The 23,980-nt window shown below is 40.1% G+C and overlaps 1 long non-coding RNA gene across 1 annotated transcript in view; it reads right to left on the bottom strand.

Annotated features, from left to right (window-relative positions):
- Nucleotides 1-20,347, bottom strand: part of LOC140737625 (uncharacterized) — a 53,433-nt gene extending 33,086 nt beyond the window's left edge. The window contains exon 1 of the long non-coding RNA XR_012101202.1: nt 20,241-20,347. This is a non-coding gene — a long non-coding RNA (uncharacterized lncRNA). The remainder of the gene's footprint in view (nt 1-20,240) is intronic.
- Nucleotides 20,348-23,980: the final 3,633 nt, after the last annotated feature.

Genomic DNA, 23,980 nt, shown 5'->3' with positions numbered 1-23,980 from the left:
GAAACTTATGTAAGGAAAGAGGGTAATCAGCATTTTTTCAGGTTTTGGAAGGAATATCAGTTTCATGCAAATTCACAGGCTAAAATACGAGGTGTTTCAATTTTTATTGATCCCTCAATTACATTTGTTCATCATGATACTGTTTCCGATCCAAATTACAGATTTTTATTTATTACTGGGTTACTTTTTAATAAAAAAGTAGTTATGGCTAATGTTTACGCTCCAAGTGTGAATTATCCCAAATCTTTTAAGTATTTATTTACTGCTTTTCCTGATCTAAAGGAATATATGTTGATAATGGGTGATGATTTTAATTGTTGTTTGAACCCTTCGATGGATAGATCCATATCTACTCAAGTCTTACCAAACAAGTCGACTACTCTTATCAATTCCTTCATGAATGACTCTGGAATTTTGGATATTTGGAGATTTCTACACCCCAAGGACAAAGTGTTTTCATTTTTTTCGCATGTGTATCATTCTTACTCTAGAATTGATTACTTTTTTATTGATTCTCGTCTCATCCCATCTGTGATTGACTGTAACTATGACATTATTGCCATTTCCGATCATGCTCCAATGAAACTTTCTATCAAATTAATGGATACAGTTCCCAGCATTAGACAATGGCGATTTAACTCCAATTTGCTTCAAGAGTCGGATTTTGTTGAGTTTATGAAGGAACAAATTGATTTCTTCTTTTCAACTAATTTTACAGAAGAAATTTCCAATGGGACACTTTGGAACATTTTTAAGGCATATATCCGACGTCAGGTTATTTCCCATTCTGTTGGTATGAGGAAACGTATTAAGAATGAAGCGTTATTATTGGTTGATAAGATCAAAGAAATTGATAAGAAATGTTCCATTGCTCCTAGTAAGAAGCTTTATAAATAGAGAGTTGAGCTTCAAATGGAATATAATTTATTACTTACATCCTCGATTACCAATGAATGAAAACCAGAAGCGAGTTTTACATACATAGTGATAAATCGGGTAAATTATTAGCTAATCAATTGAAAACTGCCTCGGTTAAACGCCTAATCATTAAGATTCATAAACAAGATGATAATTATACAGTTAATCATGATGAAATAAACAAATCTTTTCAAGATTTTTATACTGCTTTACATAATTCTGATTTTCCCAATGATCTTAATACTATGTATGACTTCTTAAGGAAATTGAATTTTCCAAAATTATCACCCGAAGAATGTTTAATATTAGAAACTCCTATTACAGATAAAGAAATAAAAGGTGTCATTCATTCAATGAATTCTGGTAAAGCACCAGGTCCAGATGGTTATATAGTAGAATTTTTAAATGTTTTTCTTCTATTTTCTCTCCTTGGCTAGGTAGAGTTTTTAAAGAATCAATTAAATTGGGTAAATTACCACAATCATTTTATAGGGCTTCTATTTTCTTAATATTAAAAAAGAATAAAGACCCTACTGAGTGTGCATCATATCGACCGATATCTTCGTTGAACGTAGATTCCAAGATTTTTTCAAAGATATTGGCGACTAGGTTGGAGAAGATGCTACCTCGAATTATTTCTGTGGATCAAACTGGATTTATTAAAAACCGGTTCTATTCTTTTAACATTAGGAGATTAATGAATGTTGTTTACACTCCTTCATGTAGTACTCCAAAATGTGTCATTTCATTGGATGCTGAGAAAGCATTTGACAGAGTTGAATGGCCATATTTATTTACTGTATTCGAGAAATTTAATTTTAGTTCAACATTTATATCTTGAGTTAAATTGATATATCCTACCTCAGTAGCTTCGGTTAACACTAATAATCAAAGATCTCCCTTTTCTCGTTTATTTCGGGGCACCAGGCAAGGTTGTCCTCTCAGTCCATTACTATTTGACATTGCTCTGGAACCTTTAGCAATTGCTATTCAGGAATCATCTAATACTTTTGGTATTACCTGAGGGTATGAGATACATAAACTATCATTATATGCAGATGATTTATTATTGTATATTTCTAATCCTGAGGAATCCATTCCCACAGCTTTATCTTTGTTGGCTCAGTTTAGTAATTTTTTGAGTTACAAACTGAACCTTAATAAGAGCGAACTATTTCCTCTAAATACACACTCCCAATATATGGACGTTTACCTTTTAAATTGGTTACCGACTTTTTATATATTTAGGGGTCAAAATTACCAAAAAACATAACGATTTATTTAAGGCTAACTTATTATCTTTAATTGATGAGATTAAACAGTTATTTACGAATTGGTCGCCAATGTCTTAGTCACTGATAGGCCGGATCAAAGCTATCAGGATGTTTAAATTACCCAAATTTTTATATTTATTTCAAGTGGTACCAATTTTTATTCCGAAATCTTTTTTTGATAGTGTTGATTCTAAAATGTCTTCTTATATTTGGCAGAATAAAAATCCGAGGCTAGGCAAAAAGTACTTACAGAAGTCTAAAAAGGAGTGTGGTCTGGCGCTGCCAAATTTTAGATTTTATTATTGGGCAATTAATATTCGCTATTTGAAATTTTGGTTATGGGACTTGGGTATAACTTAAGCCCTCACTGGGTAAACCTTGAATATAACTCGGTACAAGGGTTTTCACTGGGTTCTATTCTAAGGACTTTGCTTCCCTTTGCTCCTTCTAAACTGTAAAAACAATTAGATAATCCAATAGTTAAATATACTATATGAATATGGTTTCAATTTCGGAAATGTTTTGGGTTAAATCAATTTATTCTAGCAAGTCCTATATATCTAACTATTTTTTCTATCTTTCTATTATAGATCAAGCCTATCTGATTTGGAAAACTAAAGGTATTTCACAATTTTGTGATTTATTTTTGGATAATTGTTTCATGTCATTTGAACAATTATCTAACAAATATAATTTACCTAGATCTCATTTCTTTAGATATTTACAGGTTAGAAACTTTTAAAATACCATCCTTCCTACTTTCCTGAACTTATGCTCTACGGATAGTTTGGAAAAAATCTTAGATTTAAATCCTTCTCAAAAAGGTGCAATAGCATCTATCTACATCAGAATTATGAAAATTCATTCAGATGCATCTGATAAAATTAAAAATGATTGGGAAAGGGAATTTAAGCTTACCTTACCTATCAAACAATAGGAAAAAAATGTTCAATTAGTTAACTCATCCTCAATATGTGCTAAACATTCATTGATACAGTTCAAAAGTAGTTTATAGGGCCCATATGTCTAAGGATAAATTAGCTCGATATTATTCTCATATAAGTCCAGTATGTGACAGATGTCATTCTGAAACCGCTTCTTTAACTCATATGTTTTGGTCATGTTCTGCCCTGAAAAAATATTGGGAAGATATCTTTGATATTATTTCAACTGTTTTGAATATTGACTTGCAACCTCATCCTATTACAGCAATTTTTGGTTTACCAATGATAGAATCACACCATTTAACCTCTTCAGCACATCAGATGATTGCATTTCTCACATTAATGGCTAAAAGATCAATTTTGCTGAATTGGAAGGAGATTAATCCTCCCACCACATTTCATTGGTTCTCTCAAACTTTATTGTTTAAACTTAGAAAAAATCAGAAGTGTTATATATGACCCTTCTATTAAATTTAATCATACTTGGAGACCTTTTATTCAACACTTTATAATGTGATTTGACCTCTTTCCAAACCTATTTTTGTGTTAATATATGTAGGGAGGTTTGGAGCAGGTGACACTAATGGTCCTATTTTATTTTTGATGCTATAAACAGCCCATGTTCTTTTCTTTTCTTTTTTTTCTGTTAGGTGAGTATTGGTTAGTTTAGTTTTTTTTGGGGGCGGTATTTTTTTTGGTTCTTTTTCTTTTTTTGTCCTTTTGGATATGTTAATCCTTTTTCTGTGAACTCTACATTTGCATTTGAACATTTTTGGGAGGTTTATTACCTTTGTACTAACTGAATATATAACTATATATGTCATCTATTAACAATGTAATCCCAAAATTGTGTAACAATACTACGTATATCCATTATTTTGATAGTAATTAAAAGATTGAAAAAGAAAGATTACATCTGTAGAAAGTGCACCTAACTTCAGTTAATAAGTGACGAGGTCAAGGAACTGGAGCTAATGAACCCAGGATCATCTGGAAGGCTGAAAACTTCATAGATGAGTCTTTTATTAAGGCGGTCATTCTCAGAGAGAAGGCTTCAAATAGTAGGTGTGTAACCACCAGGAGACGTAAGCAGTCAGTGTAGAGTTTTCCTGTGGCCATTTCCCTCAGCAGCAAGTACATCCCTTTGGATACTGAGGTAGCGGAGGGGATGACCAGTAAGGGTACAGCAGCACTGTACATGCCAGTGGCTCTGCGGCAGAGGGCAAGGTCAGGCAGTGCAGTAGTGATAGGTGACCCAGTAGTTAGGAGGACGGATAGGAGGTTCTGTGGCCGCAGAAGAGAAGCCAGGGTGGTGTTTGCCTCCCAGGTGCTAAGCTCCAGGACATCTCAGAGTGGCTGTAGAAGATTCTCAAGAGCAAGGCAGAGCTGCAAGAGATCATGGTGCACATTGGCACAAATGACATGTGTACAAAGGAAGAAAAGATCCTGCACAGTGAGTATAGGGAGATGGGGAAGAGGCTGAAGAACTGGTCTTGCAAGATCGTAATCTCTAGATTATTCCCGGTGGCCCGTGCTAGTCAGGGTAGGAATAGGATGAATAAGTGGCTATGGAAGAGGTGCAGGTTACATGCTCTCAGGTTTCTGGATGTCTTTTGTGGAAGATATGAGCTGTACAAAAAGGATGGTTACACTTGAACCTGAGGGGCCTTGAGGGTAGGTTTGTTAAAGATTTTGTGGAGGGTCTAAACTAATTTGATAAGTGAATGGGAATAAGAGAGACAGAGCTGAGGATGGGGCAGCTGGTAAAAAAGTTGATGCAGTTTGTAGTGAGACTGTAAAGATGGACAGGCAGATGATAGGGCAAAATTGCAGTATGATAAGGTGAAGTGTAACATGAGGGCAAAATCAAAAAGGGTAATGAATACAGGACTGCAGGTGTTATATTTGAATGCACACAGAATAAGACAGATGGTCCTGTAGCATAGTTAGAAATTGGCATGTATGATGTGTGAGCATCTCTGAGTTGCAGCTGAAAGAAGATAGGAGTTTAACATCCAAGGATACACCTTGTATCAAAAGAACAGATTTGGTTAGGGATTTTAAGGTTAAAGGAGACAGAGATCTCAATATGATAGCATTCACCCTGCAGTTTAAGAGAGAGGAGCTATGTCAAATGTATTAGTATTACAATGGTGTAAAGGGAATTACAGAGGCACGATAGAGAAGCTGGCCAAAGTTGATAGGAAGGGAACACTAGCAGGGATGATGGTAGAAAAGCAATGGCTAGAGTTTCTGAGGGCAATCTGGATAGGTACACCTCAAAGATGAAGAAGTATTCTAAAGCTAAGATGAGGCAATTGTGAGCGAAAAGGGATGTCAAAGACAGCATAAAAGCAAAAGAGAAGGCATATAATATATCAAATAGTAGCGGGAAGTTAAAGAATTAGAAAGCTTTTGAAAGCCAATAGAAGGTAACTAAGAAAATTATAAGGAGTGAGAAAGTGAAATATGACAGTAAGTTAGCCAAAATGCCAAAGAAGATACCAAAAGATTTTTTGGATATATAAACAGTAAAAGTGTGGTAAAAGTGGATATTGGACTGTTGGAAAATGGCACTAGGGGGCAAGGAAATGGCAGAAAAACCTCGTAAGTATTCTGTGTCAGTGATCTTTGTGGAAGACACTCTCAGTATGCCAGAAATTCAGGTTGTCCAAGGATCAGAAATGAGTGTCGTTGCCATTACTAAGGAGAAGATACTTGGGAAGCTGAAAGGTGGATAAGTCAGCTGGACCAAATGGACACCCCAGAGTTCTGAAAGAGGTGGCTGAAGAGCTTGTGGGGCCATTAGTAATCACCCTTCAAGAATCACTAGATTTTGGAATGGTTCTGGAGGACGAGAAAATTGCAAATATCATTCCACTCTTTAAGAAGGGAGGAAGGTAGAAGAAAGGAATTATAGGTCAATTAGCTTAATTTCAGTGGTTGTGAATTTGTTGGAGACCATTATTAAGGATGGGGCTTCGGGGTATAGGAGGCACATGATAAGATAGGCCAAAGTCAGCATGGTTTCTTTAAGAGGAAATCTTGCCTGACAAGTCTGTTGAATTCTTTGAGGAAATAACAGGCATGATAGAGAAAGGAGAATCAATGGATATTGTTTAGTTTAATTTTCAGAAGGCCCTTGACAAGGTGCCACACTTGAGAGTGGTAAACAAGACAGGAACCCATGGTATTACAGGAAAGGTACTAGAATGGATTGAAATTCCACTGACTGGCAGAAGGCAAGGAGTGGGAGTAAAGGAGGCTTCTTCTGGTTGGCTGTGGATAACTAGAGGTGTCCTTCAGGGGTCCGTATTGCATCCAGTTTTTTCATGTTTTATATCTGTGACTTAGAGGTCAAAATTAATGGCTTTATGGCCAAGTTTGCAGAGGATGCAAAGGTAGGTGGAGGGGCAGATAGTGTTGAGGAAGCAGAGAGTCTGCAGAAGGACTTAGATAGATTGGGAGAATGGGCAAAGAAGTGGCAGATGGAATACAGTTCAGGAGAGTGTATGGTAATATACTTTGGTGGAAGGAATAAGAACAAAGACTATTTTCTAAATAGGGAGAAAATTCAAAAATCAGAGGTACAAAGGGAGCCTCTGTGTAGAATTCCCGAAACGTTAACTTACAGGTTGAGTCAGTGGTAAGCAAGCAAATGAACTATCAGCATTCATTTCAAGAAGGCTAGAAGACAAGAGCAAGAAAGTAATGCTGAGGTTTTATAACACATTGGTTTGACCACATTTGGAGTATTGTGAGCATTTTTGGGCTGCTTATCTAAGAAAAAATATGCTGGCATTGGAGAGGGTCCGGAGGAGGTACTTGAGAATAATTCTGGGACTTAAAGGGTGAATGTATAAGGAATGCTTGATGGCTCTCAGCCTACACTTGCTGGGCTTTAGAAGAACGGAAGCAAATCAAATACCGAAAGGCCTATTCAGAGCGAATGTGGAAGGGCGTTTCCTGTAGCGGGTGAATCTAGGACCAGAGGAGTACAGAATAGAGGGACGTCTATTTAGAACAGAGGTGAGAAGGCATTTCTTCAGCTAGAGGGTGTTGAATCTGTGGAATTCACTGCCACAGAGACTGTATATTTAAAGCAGAGGCTGATGGGTTCTTGGTTATTCAGGATGTCAAATGCAGGAGAATGGAGTCGAGAGGGATAGTGGAGTGGCAGAGCACTCAATGGGTCAAGTGGCCTAGTTCTGCTCCTGTTTCTTATATGCCTGTAAGATGATGATCATAAACCTGATTCTGTTTCTGACTCTGATTCTAATGAAAATGGAGGTAAAATCTTATCTAGAATTTGATCACAATTTATAGTTAGAATTACACAGTTACGGTTTCTTAAAGTAGATCAGATTCCTTTTTCTGTTGTTTGACTTTATTTCTACTCATCTACACATTAGCTACAGTGCATTCAGTCACTTTATTTCTGTCATTAGTATGGATTGTATATAATGAGGACCAGGCAATGCTTCCTGTGACACCCTGCTAGTCACAGTGTGCCAACCTAAAAATGATCCATTATCTCAACTTTGTTCTCCATTAGTCTCCTAAACCTCAATCCATGCTCTCAATGCTACAACTCTTATCTTGAAAAGTAACATTTTGAAATGCTTTTAGGAAACTTAAAAACATTCTGTAATGGATGTTAGACTATATCTACTTAATTCCCCTTTGCCCATCCTGTATGTTACATCCTCCAACAACGTTACTAAATATGATTTAGATAGATAGATACTTTATTGATCCCAAAGGAAATTACAGTACAACAGTGGCATTACAAGTGCAAAGATATATAAATATTAGAAGAGAAGTAAAAAGAATAAAAAATAAGTTACATCAAACAGTCTAACAGGAGGGGGTTATCACTTCCCCGGCTATAGATTGACTCGTTATAGAGCCTAATGGCTGAGGGTAAGAATGACCTCATTTAACGCTCTTTGGAGCAGCACAGTTGTTTTAGTCTATTACCGAAAGCGCTCCTCTGTTCAGCCAAGGTGGCATTCAGAGGGTGAGAAACATTGTCCAGAATTGCCAGGATTTTCTATAGGGTCCTTTGTTCTACCACAGCCTCCAGTGTGTCCAGTTTGACTCCTATAACAGAGCCAGCCTTTTTAATCAGTTTATTGAGCCTACTGGCATCACTCGTGTTGATGCCATTGCCCCGGCACATCACTGGATAGGAATTTGTACTGGTGACAACAGACTGGTAGAACATGTGAAGGAGAAGCCTGCATACACCAGTGGACCTCAGTCTCCCCAGGAAATAGAGGCGACTCTGCCCCTTCTTGTACACAGCCCCTGCATTTCCCTTTACTCAAATTACATTAATGGCTTTCCCCGCTGCTTTTCTTTCACAAGCAGTTCCAGCATGTTTCCAATGCAGAAGAGAGACAAACTGCCCCTTAGTTTCTTGCATTCTGTATCCCTCTCAAAGTGGAGCAATTCATTTACCGTTTTTGAATCTGCCAGGACCTTTCTAGAACCAGGGAAATTTAATAGATAACAATCACACATCCTCAAAGTAGATGAGATAAGCAGGTATGGTTATACTGAATTGGGTCTGACAGAATCATATGTAATTACTATTTTAATTCAATAAACTTTTTTTTGTATTGCAGCAGCACTTAAATTCACTCCAAAGTCAAAGATTCAAAGTACATCTACTATTAAAGTATGTGTGTGGTATACAACCCTGAGATTCATCTTCTCCACAGACAGCCATGAAACAAAGAAACACCATGGAAACTATTCAAAGATAAATATCAACCCCCCCCCCCCACATGTGCAAAGAAAAAGCATATAAATAGCAACAAAAAAAGAGAAAAATACACTGAAGATAGAGTACAAAATCAAAAGAGTCCAGGCATATTCAGTTTTGCTCAGGGTTCATTATCTTCAGGCCACCCTGATTCAAAATTACCCAAAGTAGCAACAAAAAAGGGAGTGACCAGGAACTAGAGACACATTATAGCGGGAACTCCAGTGTCCAATCCACAAACCTTGTCCAAATCCTCCAACAGCATTGAGGAGGAGAGAGACCATTCAAATGCAGGGACGTTCCTTTGGGAGCAGGAAGTGAGAGGAAACATCCTTTCCACATCCTCGATAGATTTCAAAGAGATCCTCCTCGTTTATCAGTGAGTACAGGCCCTGAGCCATCAAGTGCTCCTCATATATTAACTCTTTCATTCCTGGAGAAGAGAAGATTCTTGTGAATCTTTTCCAATTCCAACACATTTTTTTCTCAGATAAGGGGTCCAGAACAGTTCATAATGCTCCAAGTGCGGTCTGACCAATGCCTTATAAAGCCTCAGCTTTACATCCTTGCCCTTATATTCTAGTTTTCTCAAAATGAACGCTAAATTGTATTTGCCTTCCTTAATACCAACTCAACCTGCAGGTAACATTTAGGGAACCTTCCGTAAGGACTCCCAAGTTCCTTCGCACCTCTGATTCTTGAATTTTCTCCCCGTTTAGAAAATAGTCTATGTCTTTATTCTTTCTACCAAGATGAACGGCCATACACTTCCCTACACTGTATTCCATCTGCCACTTCTTTGCTCATTCTCCCCATCTGTCCAAGTTCTTCACAGTCTCCCTGCTTCATCAACACTACCTGTCCCTCCACCTATCTTTGCATCCTCTGCGAAGCTCACCACAAAGCCATTAATTCCATCATCCAAGTCATTGGCATAAAATATGACCCAAAGTGTACCCAGTGCCAGCCCCTGCAGAACACCACCAGTTATTGTCAGCCAACTAGAATACGCCCCTGTTACTCCCCATCTTTACTTTCTGACAGTCAGCCAATCTTCCATCTATTGCTAGTACCTTTCTAGTAATAGCATGGGCTCCTATCTTATTCAGCAGACTCATGTGTGAGTCATGTCAAAGGTCTGCTGAAATTGAAATAAGCAACATCCACTGTCTCTATTTTGTTTATCCTGCCTGTTATTTCCTCAAAGAATTGCAACAGATTTGTCAGGCAAGATTTCCCCTCAATAAAGCCATGCCTACTTGTGCCTATTTTGTCAAGTGCCTCCAAGTATCCCAAAACATCATTGTTAATAATGGACAGCTACATATTTCTAACCACCGATGTCAGGCTACTGGCTCATAATTTCCTTTCTTCTGCCTCCCTCCCTTTTTAAAGTGAGGAGTGACATTTGCCATTTTCTAGTCCTCTGGAATCATTCCAGAATCTATTGATTCTTGAATGCCTCCACAATCTCTTCAGCTACCTTTTTCAGAACCCCGAGGTGTGGCCCATCAGGTCCAGGTGACTTATGTACAGTACCTTCAAACGTTTCATCCTCCCAAGCATCTTCTCCTTAGCAATAGCAACTACACTCACATCTGCTCCATGAAACTCTTGCATTTCTGCACGACTGCTGTTTTCTTCCACCAATACGAAATACTTATTAAGCTCATCCGGTATTTCTTTGTCAGCCATTACTACCTCTACAGTGTCACTTTCCAGTGGTCCGATATTCACTCTCGCCTCTCCTTAGAGTGTGCAAGTAGTGCAACACACAATTGGGTACGACAAGAGGTAATAGGCTTCTGACTCTCGTAGGTTTTTCTGTATCCCAGTAACAGGAGGCATTATTTATTTTATTTTCTTCCAATATAAATGGACAAAGAAAATCAATTTGTTCCAGAATTACATAACAGAATATGCTACATTATTTAAGGGTCTCTACTTCATTAGAAGTTTCATATGTTACCAAAGACTTTTGCAAACTTCTACAGATATACAGTGGAGAGCATTCTGACCGGTTGCCTTGCAGACTGCTATGGAGCCTCCACTGCACGAGAGTGCAAGAGTTCACAAAGAGTTCTGGAGTCAGACTGTTCTTCTACAACCCTCCCCACCGTCAAGGTTATCTTCAAAAGGCAGTTTCTCAAGAAGATGTCATCCATAATTAATGACCCTCACCATCTGGGAGATGCCCTTTTATTACCACCATCTGGGAGAAGGTACAGGAACCTGAGGGCCCACACTCAATGTTTTAAGAAAAACTTTTTCCTCTCTGCCATCAAATTTCTGAACGGTCCACGAACCCATAGACACTATCTTGTTGTTTGTCTTTTGCCGCATGCATTTATCTTTGAAACTTATGGTAATTTTTATGGATTGCTGTACACAGTTGCTGCAAGCCAACACATTTCACAACATACGTCAGTGATAATAAACCCAATGCTGATTCTGAATTCAATTTCCAAAAATAATATAAATTCTGTTTTTGTTTAATTTGCTATTTCCAATGCCATCAGTAATTTGCTGGTACATGATGCCTGCTCACATCTAACTACCTCAGAAATGACAGCCTGAACATTTCTGGAAAAGCAGATTTTTAAGAGTAGGATTAAATTGACATCAACAATATAATACTTCACATTTGACAGATGAGTCAACAGACAGAGCAATTATAAGAGAGTAATAAACTACAGACTGCTTGAATGGTAGAGTACTCGGTATTGTGAATGCAAATTGTTTGCATCTACACTCAATTCCTTTCTCCCACACAATCATATGAGCAAAGGAAATTATATAGCAAAATGTGTCATTGAACCAGATACAAAATAATGGTCACTGCCCCAAACCATTAATAGGTTGGTGATGCGTATTTAACTGACCTTACAACATTAAAATGAAAAGCATTTGGAATTCTCAATGGCCTGCAGACAAATGTTGCTGCATTACATCTCTCCTTTATGTGTAGCTCTTTCAATCTGGGAAGCTATTGGAATTAAAATTATACGATAAAACTTGACAAGCTATAAACTTTTCACATCACTATACACAAAATATCAAAGTTTGAAGCACATTTATTATCAGAGTATGTATAAATAATACAACCCTGAGATTTGTCTCCTAATAAGCAGCTACGGAGCAAAGAAACACACAAAAAAAACATAAAATAGAAGAGCAGCAAATGCCCAATGTGCAGAGAAAAGGAGAAAAAATCAAATTCTGCCAGTAATAACTGCAAGCGAATATCATTCTGAACAGAAGTTCACAAAGAGAGTGGAGGACCCATAGTTCAGAGGAGAGCAGAGCTAGACCTTGTGGAGCAGCAAGCTGAACCGGCCTGCTCCTCTCCTTGTGTCCCAACTCCCTGACTTTTTCAGTCTCAATACACTCTGGAGCCTGGAGACCACAGACTGGATTTAGCCTGTACCCGACCTTTCCACTACTTAAAATCATTGTCCAAACATAGACAACAATGTTATGCTTTGTAATTCTGAAACACAAAAACTAATTGAAAGGAAAACAAGAGAGGTGAAAGATAAGTTACCCACTTTATTTTTGCTTTAAGTGAGGTGCGCACGTATCACATGGTAGTGTCATGACATATACATTCTACGAATTTTTTACATATAACCTGTAATGAGTTATTTGAACAAATGAGAATGTTTACTCAAACAATATATTTACAAGTTTACTCAAATATTACTGAAATACAACTACTATACACAGAAACAAAGAAACCCAAAAAGACACATAAAAAAGAAAACCGTCAAATGTTTGCTGGTGGTTGTATTTCAGTTTTACAAATGTCATTGCCACAGGAGTTATCTATTCTCTATAGTATATTTTTTAGTTTGATATTTGCAAGCTTCAGTTTAGTATCTTTGAAGTGTGATTTAAACTCATGTTGTGGAATGACTGAAACAGCTGAGCTAGTGTCCAATTCCAGTGTAATCAATTTGACATTCACTTCTGGTGTAACCCATATTGCCTGTCTATTATTAGCTTTCACACAGTAAATCCCAAGGCCTCCCAGTCCTGTGCAGCACATACAAAATGCTGGAGGAACTTCCTGACTGTAACTCAGTTGCATCCCTGTCTGCCTTTTCCATTGATACAGGAGTTTCAACTGCTCATTTAAATGTAAGTTATGCTTCCATTAGGAGCCATTTTTGAATGCTTTCTTGTAAGGTTCCACTAACTAAACAATCTCTCAGTGCATCATTAAGTCTATTAATGAATTGACAATGATCAGACAATCACTTCCACTCAACCACGCATGCTGAAGTGGACTCCCCTTCCTTTTGATTCCACTTAATTAACCAAAAGTGTTATGCAGTCAACCATGGTTTTGTTCCTAACTGTTCTTGCATTTCTTTCACAGTATCAGTAAAGTTCATTTTGGCTGGTTTGGTTGGAGCAGTTAACCTTCTAAGCAAACAGTATGCCTTTACATTCAATGCACTCATTTCTCATTGGCTATTTCACTTGTTCTAAAATTTACTTAAAAACCTGTTTCTGTTTCCAGTAGCACCATTAAGAAGACGGCTCGTGTGAGCCGTTCCAATGGAAACCTTCAAATATTCCTGTTTTAGACTGCTACAGCTGATAAGCCACAGCCACAGCCATGGCTAACACTGTAAGCAACATTGTTTTTATTTAAGGCATTTAAAAAAATCTATCTCTACTGAAAGTCGAGAAATCTCAGACAGCAGTCTGGCCACAAGTACGGTTCCACTTTAAGGCAACAGAAAAGAAGATGCCGTGCTAGATTAAAAGTTCGTTCAAGGAGATGGTGGTTCCAACTTCCATGTCTGTCTATTCTGCTGGCAAATGTACACTCTCAGGAAAATAAAACCAGAGACCTCAGAGCAAGATTGCTGTCCCAGAGGGACATCAGAGGCTGTTGTGTTTTTTTGTTTTACGGAGTCTTGGCTATCCACTGCCCTTCCGAATACATTCATACAGCTCAGTGGCATTACGCTTCACTGCCTAGATAAGACTGCTGAGTTTTTCAAAGGCAAGTGGAGATGGAATATACTTTATGATTACCTCCTCATAGTGCACAAAAGTGGTAGTTCTGTCCCAGTCCTGCTCACCCAACCTGGAACATCTAGAAATGAAACGTCACCCATTTTATCTGTCATGGGAGTTTTCAGCCATCATTTTGGCAGTGGGATATAAACAGGCTCTAGATGAATTGAGAAACATAATCAACTGGCATGAAACAGCACACCCTGAAGACCTTCCCATCATCTTGGGGGATTTTAACCAGGCCAGCTTGAAAGATTTCCTGAGTAATTATCATCAACATATCACTTGTGGAACCAGAGGAGTCAGCACACTGGACCACTGTTATACTACCATCAAGAGCACTTACCATGCCATTCCACAGCCGCACTTTGGAACGTCTGATCACCTGGCTGTACTTCTACTCCCAGAGTATAGGCCAGGACTGAAGACTGCAGCACCAGTAGAGAGGACTAAGAAGGTATGGACAAGGGAGGTGGAGGAGCACTTACAGGACTACTTTGAGTCAGTGGACTGGACTGTATTCTGGGAAACATCTTCAAGTTTGAATCAATGTGTTTAGTTGTCAGTGACTTCATTAAAACTTTCGTGGATGAGTGCCTGCCTACAAGAATATACTGTACACATCCAAGTCAAAAAGCATGGGCGGACCATGAGGTTTGTAATCTTCTGAGGGCTAGAGCTGTAGCATTAAGGTCTGGTGATCCAGAACTGTACAAGAAGGCCAGGTACAACTTACAGAGGGCTATCTCAAGAGCAAAGGAACAATTCCAATTGAGGTTAGAAGTGGAATTGGATGCATGTTAATGCTGGCAGGGTTTGCAGGCCAATACTTCCTTCAAAGCAAATCCTAATATGAGCTGCAGTGATGCTTCACTCTGAGATTAGCTCAACACCTTTTATGGGCACTTTGAAAGGGGGGAATAGAACTACAGCTATGGAGATCCCTGCAGCACCCAGAGATTCTGTGCTCTCTGACTTGGAGGCTGACGTCAGAATGTATTTCAAGAGGGTGAAACCTCATAAGACAAAAAGCCCTGGCAGGGCTCTGAAAAGCTATGCCAAAATACATCTTCAATCTCTTATTGCTACAGCCAGAAGTTCCCAACTGCTTCAAGTGGCAACAATCATACCAGTGCCCAAGAAGAGCAGCGTGAGCTGCCTTAACAACTGTCAGTGAGTAGCTCTCACATCTATGGTGATAAAGTGCTTGGAGACGTTGGGGATAACTGGAATCAACTCCTACCTCAGCAAGTACCCGGACCCACTGCAATTTGGTGTTCGCCCCAACATGCCGACAGCAGATACGATCTCATTGGCTCTTCATGTGGCCTTGAATCACCTGGACAATACTAATACTTAAGTCAGACTAACACGATGAAATCTGCAGATGCTGGAAATTCAAGCAACACACACAAAATGCTGGTGGAATGCAGCAGGCCAGGCAGCATCTATAGGGAGAAGTGCTGTCGACGTTTCGGGCCAGGACTGTTGTTTATTGAGTACAGCTCAGTATTTAACAGAATTATTCCTAGAATCCTGATCAAAAAGCTCCAAAACCTAACCTTCTGTATGTAACCTAACACCACCACTACCTCAGAAGCTGGGGGCGAGGGAGAAGGGCCAGCGTCCTGGTAAGGCTGAGACAGAACGATTATCGGTAACCGTTCCCTAGCATACCCCTGGCTAACGTTCAGTCCCTGGACAACAAGCTGTGCCAACTGAGAGCTAGAATCTCCTATCAGTGGGAAACAAAGCAATGCAACATTTTGTGCTTCGTGGAGACCTGACTGACAGAGGAGATACCGGACCCTGTTATCGAACGCTCTGGGTTCTCTCTGTTCAGGCAGACAGGTCAATAATCCTCCCTGGGAAGAGTAAAAAAGGAGGGGTATGCTTCATGGTCAACAATGCTTGGTACAACCCCCAGAATGTGCCTGCCCTCAAATCCTTTTGTTCCCCAGACCTGGAACACCTGGTGCTGCTGTGCAGACCCTCCTGGCTACCTAGGGATTTCACGGCTGTTGTCACCACAGTGGTGTACATTCCACCACATGCTGATACTGACCTGGCCCTCAAGAAACTATACAACTGGAGACTGCACATCCAGAGGCTGCCTTCAGCGTTGCCAATGACTTTAATTGAGTGTCGCTGACGGAAGTCTCTCCGAAATTTTGTCAGCACATCCAGGTGAGCACTCATGGAGATAACACATTTCCTTCTTTTGTTGGAAAATCAGATCACTCTTCGATCCTGCTTTTGCCAATGTACAGGCAGAAGCTGAAACAAGAGGCGGCCGTATTGAAAACCGTCCACTGTTGGTCCGACAATCAGACTCCATGCTGCGGGACTGCTTCAATGACGTCGACTGGAATGTCTTCCATGATGAGGACGTCTCCAAGTTCACTGATGGAGTCACGTGCTTCATCTGGAAGTGCATTGATGAAGTTGTCTCCAAGAAGTCAGCCAAGGTCTTCCTGAGCTCCGGCGGAAACCCTGGATCAATAGTTCCGTGCGAGGGACACTTACAGCATGACATTGAGCTTACACTGCTGGCGATCAGCAGGAGCTCCAGAGAAACAGCTGTGATCTACACAAAGCTATCAAGGCTGTGAAATAACAATACAGGGACAAGATTGAGTCAAGATTCACAACAAATAGCACATGTGACATGTGGCGAGGGTTGCATACCATCACAGACATCAAGGCCAAATGTAGTGGTGCTGACAACATTGGGGCCTCTCTCCCAAATGAGCTCAATCGCTTTTACGCTCGGTTCGATGTCGCTAACTCTGAGCCTCCGAGGAAAGCCACCGCTACAACCGACAACCTGGTCATCTCTGAGGCTGAGGTACGCAGATGTTTCCGATGGGTGGACAGTCGCAAGGCTGCGGGACCAGACGACACCCCAGGGCGGGTACTCAGGCTGTGCGCAGCACAACTGGTAGGCGTGTTTACAGACATTTTTAATCTCTCCCTCTCCCAGTGTAGAGTGCCCTCCTGCTTCAAAACAACCACCTTTGTTCCTGTACCAAAAAGACCAAGGTAATATGCTTGAATGATTGGCATCCTGTCGCACTCACCTCAATAAGCAAATGCTTTGAGATGCTGGTCAAACACTACATCTGCAGCATGCTACCACAGGAACCCCTCAGGGCTGTGTACTAAGTCCGTTCCTTTACTCCCTGTATACCCATGACTGTGTCGCCACCCACAGCTCTAATCTGCTAATTACATTTGCCGATGACATTACATTGATTGGCCTAATCTCAAACAATAATGGGGTGGCCTACAGGGAAGAAGTCACCACCCTGATACAGTGGTGTCAAGAAAACAGCTTCTCCCTCAATGTTGTAAAAACAAAGGAGCTGGTTGTGGATTACAGGACGAATGGAGACGGGCTAACCCCTATAGACATCAATGGATCTGGGGGGTTGTAAGGGTAAACAGCTTTACGTTCCTTGGTATTCACATCATCGAGGACCTCACATGGCCTGTACATACCAGCAGTGTGGTGAAAAAGGCCTCTTTCACCTCAGACAGTTGAGGAAGTTTGGGATGGGCCCCCAGATCCTAAGAACTTTCTACAGGGGCACAATTGAGAGCATCCTGACTGGCTGCATCACTGCCTGGTATGGAAACTGTACCGCCCTTAATCGCAGGATTCTGCAGAGAGTGATGTGGACAGCCCAGCACATCTGTAGTTGTGAACTTCCCATGATTCAGGACATTTACAAAGACAGGTGTGGAAAAAGGGCCCAAAGGATCATTGGGGACCTGAGTCACCCAACCACAATCTAGGACCAACAGGCTTCAGGACAGCTTCTTCCACTGGGCCATCAGACTGATTAACTCACGCTGATTTGTGTGTATTTCTATGTTACATTGACTGTTCTATTTATTGTAAATTATAAATTACTACGATTGCATATTACATGCTTAGAGGGAGACATAACACAAAGATTTTTACTCCTCAAGTATGTGAACGATGTAAGAAATGAAATCAATTCAGTTTAATCCCCCTGCAACTGGATCCACAGCTTCCTCACTGGAAGACCACAGTCTGTACAGATTAGAAATAACACCTCCACCTCGCTGACAATCTACACTGGTGAACCTCGTGGATATGTGCTTAGTCCACTGCTCTAAAACACTCTACATCCATGACTGTTTGGCTGGGCACACCTGAAATGCCATCTATAAATTTGCTGACAACATGACTGTTGTTGGCAGAATTGCAGATGGTGACGAGGAGATGGACAGGGGCAAAATAAATCTGCTCGTTGAGTGGTGTCACAGCTATAACCTTGCACTCAACGTTAGTAAGACCAAAGCATTGATCGTGAACTTCAGAAAAGTTGTCGAGGGTATACACATACACACACCAGTCCTCATTGAGGGATCAGAAGTGGATAGGGTGAGCAATTTCAAATTCCTGGGTGTCAACATCTATACTGGACCCAACATATTGATGCAGTTACAAAGAAGGCATGACAGTGGCTATATTTAATGAGATTTAGTATGTCACCAAAGGCTCACACAGATTTCTGCAGAAATACTGTGGAGAGCATTCTAACTGGCTGCATTACCATCTGGCTTGGAGGGGACACTGCACAGCATCAAAAGAAATTGCAGAAAGTTGTAAACTCAGTCAGCTCCATCATGGGCACTAACCTCCCCAGCATCCAGGACATCTTCAGGAAGTGATACCTCAAAACGATGCCATCCATCATTAAGAACCCTTGTCAGCCTGGACATGTCCTCCTCTCATTGTTACCATTAGGGAGGAGGTACAGGAGCCTAAAGGCACACACTCAGCAATTCACAAACAGCTTCTTCCCCTCTGTCATCAGATTTCTGAATGGACGCTGAACCCATGCACACTACCTCAGTATCTTTTTTTTTCTCTTTTTTGCACTAATTTAATTTAACTTTAATATATATGTTATATATTATCTATCTATATATATTTAATTTAACTTTAATATATATATTTTATATACTAACTATCTATATATATATACATATACACACACACATACTTCTTAGTGTAATTTCCCGATTTTGTTATTTTGTTAATAGTATTACAATATACTAAATTTTACAACATATGCCTCTGATATTAAACCTGATTCTGATCCTGTTCAATTAGCTCAGTACACAATATCCTATCACCCACTGAGAAATCAAATTCGTCCATGTCTCTGATGTAGCCAGCCGTTTCTGCTCATTTTTTGTGATTATTATCACCCGATACTCACTGTTTATGAACCTATGAATTCTTCTGTTTGCTGCCTTTTTTAAACTCGTCTCTCTCTCTGCACATGCTGCACTGCGTTTTTAATAACACAACTGTTCTACTGTGCTTTTTTTTTCTCGATCATTTCTCACTGCACTTTTTAAAAACATCTCACTATGCTTCAACTGGTAGGCAGTTGTCTCGGGTTCATTTTAAAAATACCTCATTTTGTAATTCCAAAACATTAAACAAATCCGAAGGAAAACAAGAGAGTCGAGAGATAAGTCACTTTTACTTTAAGTGAGGCATGCAGGTATTACGTGGTAGCGTCATGGCATATACAATTCACATATTTTTATAGGTAAACTTTAGTGAGTTATTTTAGCGAACAAGATTGCTTAATCAAACAATATTTTTCCAATTTTACTCAAAGATTATTGAAATATTAAAAGCAACAACCAACAATCGAATCTATCCTATCACATCCTAAAACTCTGTCATGCCTGTCTGCAAAGACTCCAATCTAGTGGACAACATGCTATGATTAATTCTTGATTCTTCTTGCAAAGCAATGTACCCGCCCCGTAATTAGTTCAAGTATAATTTTTCCTTCTTCCTGCTCCTCTTTCAGACTCCTATTCCAAAATGCCTTTTCGTAGTTTTGATTCTCTTCTAACAGACTGAATTTTACCCCTCAATACTGCACTTTTAACCAGGCGATTGGATCAGTGGCTGAGAATTTCTGATATGTTGTTCATTTGGATTCTACTTACTCTATGCCCTCCAACCTGATTTTTATCCCACACCTCTTCATGGCATGTGACTTGGCTCTGGAGCTGTCTGCATACGGTGCCAACTCATCTTCCAGCTCAGTAACCATAAGCTGAAGAGAACCGAGGCAATGTCATCTATTGCATGCAAGTTTTTTGGGTTCATTCTTGCTAGCCAGAACTCTCACATACTGCAGTAAAAATGCACTAAGATCCTTGCTATGCATCAACATACAGAGCTTTCATTTACTTTTACTCTGTCATCTATTTCCTTCGCATAATAACTTACTTACTTACTGCCCGTTATGCCGCTGGTGTTTAAGGCAGCAATGGAGGTCGTCCATCTCTGTCTGTCCATACAGTCACACACAGATGTAGAAAGATACTTCATTGCTGTTTCCTTCTGAATTGTGTTTGGCCAGTCAAGGTTGTTAGTCCTGATCTGTACTCTTCAATCTAGAGGACCGTTCCACCACTCTTAATCTGGCCTCTACTCTTTGACCCGTATGGCATGGATGACCCTACCAAGAGCCGAAGCAGAAAGCCCTGAGCCCAGCCAGCATAACACTCCAGGTTATTGAGGCATGCAAGCCTCCAAACTCAATGACAAGGTTGAGGTTCTCTTGGAGTAACTTGCATTAAGCACTGGATAAAATATTCTCTTTCTACTATCATAAATTTTCATGAACGCCATAGCTAATGCGGACACAAAACATTCTATGCTTTACCCTCCGTGCCAAAATGTCACTCAACAACTTGTCAACTTTACAATGAAAATAAAAACCCTAATTGTAAAAGTATGTGACTATTGTCAATGGACTTTAATGAATAAATGACATCTAATATTTTCCAGGTGATGAAATTGCACTAACCTATTTTCCGTGAAGTTAAGTCATAAGCAATATGAAGTATCACAGAGGTTCCTGTTTGACTTTTAATGAAGGTGCTTCAGACTGAGTCAGCGTGTTCCTCTTTATTGCACTTGTCAACTCCAAGCTGACAGGATAGAATTACCCGAAACTTCACAACAAATAAGCTGCGTTTGATCTGGTGTATTATGTGTAATTACTTTAGAAACAAATAATTGACTTTATCACAACACCAGTGGGATTGATCAGGGTATGTATTCAAAAGATATTGTCAATTTAATTTTATATATAATGGAAATCAGCAAACATTCATCCTGAATTATCTTCTATCACAGCAGGCCTTTCTCAATATCATTAAATGCCATGGACTCCATTAATAAGGAAGGACTCATAGTGTTGCAGAATCATAGGCACAGGAGGCCTTTCAGCCCATCAGGTCTGCAATGTCCATGGAGCATTTACACTGATCCGCTACCAATCCTATTTGACTCTCCTTATTTTCCCATCAAATTTTCCCAGGTTACCTTGTACATACAGAAAGTTGTATATGGTATACCTGCACACTAGGGGCAATTTACCATGATCAATTAACCTACTGACCTAGAGCTGCAGATGTTTTAGAGTCAGGAGCAAAAAAAGATAACTACTGGAAAAGCTCAGCAGGTCAAGCAGTGCCTGTGGAGACAAATGGATGGTGAATGTTTTAGGCTGAGATCCTACCTACTGACCTGCATGTCTTTGGGATGTGGGAGGAAACCCACGTGGTCACAGGGAGAACAAACTCCACACAGACTGCGTTTAAGGTAACAACACTACTAGCTGTGTCCTGTGTCCCCTGTGGAATACTCTCCACAAGTTCAGCTGCCAACTCCAACTTATTTCCATTTTACGTTTGCTCCACAGTTCCTTACAAGCTTTAATTCTAACCCATGATGTCTCACCAGACATCAGTGCAATTCAGGGCTCTGTCATTCCGTGAACATTTTTCTCCATCTTTCTTGTGACGAACTTTCCATGGAGTCGAGCTGAGCTTCAGAACCAAATTGTTCAATCTACAACAACCGCAGTCCAGAAACAATATTACAGGTAGTCTCTGAGACATTAGATATGTTTAAGAATTTCTTAGATGGGCACATGAATGATAGAAAATTGGAGGTAATGTAGGGGGTTAGATTGCTCTTAGGGTAAGTAGAAGGTCATCACAACCTGCAGTGCTGTAATGTTCTATGTTCTATACGCTCAGTAGTCAAGCTGAACAAGTTGAAGTTCATTGTCATTCAATGGTACACATGTATACCGCCAAATGAAACAATGTTCTTCCAGATCAAAGTGCACAAGATAGTGCCTATAACTCACACACAACACATTAGTAATTTATCACAATTAAATTAATAAAGTGCATTTAGATAGATAGATAGATAGATAGATACATACATACATTATTGATCCCAAAGGAAATTATAGAGTCACAGATATAAATATTAGAAGAGAAGTAGAAAGAATAAAAAAATAAATTACCTCTAACAGTCTAACAGGGGGGTGGGGGGGTCATTATTCCCCCCCCCCTCCCCGGTTATAGGTTGACTCATTATAGGCCTCAATGGCCAAGGGTAAGAATGAGGTCATATAGTGCTCTTTGGAGCAGCCCAGTTTTCTTAGTCTGTTATTAAAAGTGCTCCTTTGTTCAGCCAAGGTAGCATGCAGAGGGTGAGAAACACTGTCCAGAATTTTCAGGATTTTCTTGTAGGGTACTTTGTTCTATCACAATCTATGTGTCCAATTTAACTCCTATATCAGAGTCAGCCATTCTAATCAGATTATTGAGCCTTTTCGCATCACCCATGTTGATTCCATTGCTGCAGCTTACCACCACATAGAAGATTATACCAGTGACAACATACTGGTAGAACAGGTGAAGGAGAGCCCTGCATATTCTAAAGGATTTCAGTCTCCTCAGGAAGTAGAAGTGACTCTAGCCCTTCTTGTATACTGCCTCTGTGTTGGTGCTCCACTCAAGTCTCATCCAGGTGCACCCCCAGGTACTTGTAGGTTGTCACCACATCCACATCCTCGCTATCAATAGTAACAGGCTTAGTCTTCCTGAAGTTCATCACCATCTCCTTTGTTCTGCTAATGTTGAGCTGCAGACGATTCAGCTTGCACCATTCGACAAAGTCGTCCACCAGGGCACTGTATTCATCCTCCCATCCTCCCTTTGTACACCCAGCTATTGCTGAGTCATCTGAGAATTTCTGCAGATGACATGACTCAGTGTTGTATTTAAAGTCTGAGGTATACAGTCCCCTGTGGGGCTCTAGTGCTGCTTCTAGCGATGTCTGACACACAAACTGTGGTCCGCAAGTCAGGTAGTTCATTATCCAGGATACAATGAAGATATCAATCTACATTGAACAAGTTATGATACAAGATAAAGAATAATCAGTATATTGCTACTGGTGCTTCATGTGTGATGAGACTTGGGTGGAGGCAGGAAGTTCAGTAGTCTCACTGCCTGAGGGAGGAAGCTGTTTCCCAGCCTAACAGTCCTTGTCCCAATGGCACAGTACATTAAGTCCTGCCCGCTATATGCAGATGATGCCAGCATTGGAGAATTCTTGGATGTTGAATTCATCAGTGTCATCAGTTAATTCACTGAAGCATTCAGGAGGTTGTGCAAGATCAAAGTCCTCTACCAAACTACCCTACTGAATCACCTTACCCTCCAACAATAAAGGCTGGCCGATGGTGTAGTGGCATCGGCTCCGGACTTTGAGGCAAATGGTCCCGAGTTCAAATCCGGCCGACCTCTTGTTGGGCATTGATCTAGCAACTCGCCCTCGTAAAAAACAGTTACACCAAAAATAATGCTGCCTGATGCACCACAAAGGGCAAAAGGAACATCAACAGTAAAGGCTCCTGGCAAGATCCTGGAAATGTGAACTACCTGCCCTATCTGTGGAAGACAGACATTGATGCTTTCAATATAGCTCTATACAGTCAATTGAGGAAAAGAGTATCGGAAAACCAAGCTGCCGGAGCTTACGCAATACTCATGGTTTAGCAGAAAGCTATGATCCCTGTCCTCATATCAGCTTCTGAGACCTGGACTGCCTTCATCAGGCACCTGAAGCAACTGAATATTTAAAATAAAACTGTTTCTTCGAAATT

The sequence above is a fragment of the Hemitrygon akajei genome, chromosome 2, assembly GCF_048418815.1.
Source record: "Hemitrygon akajei chromosome 2, sHemAka1.3, whole genome shotgun sequence".
NCBI lineage: Eukaryota > Metazoa > Chordata > Chondrichthyes > Myliobatiformes > Dasyatidae > Hemitrygon > Hemitrygon akajei.
Note: the sequence above shows the minus strand (reverse complement) of the source record. Positions and strands in the feature narration are given on the sequence as shown.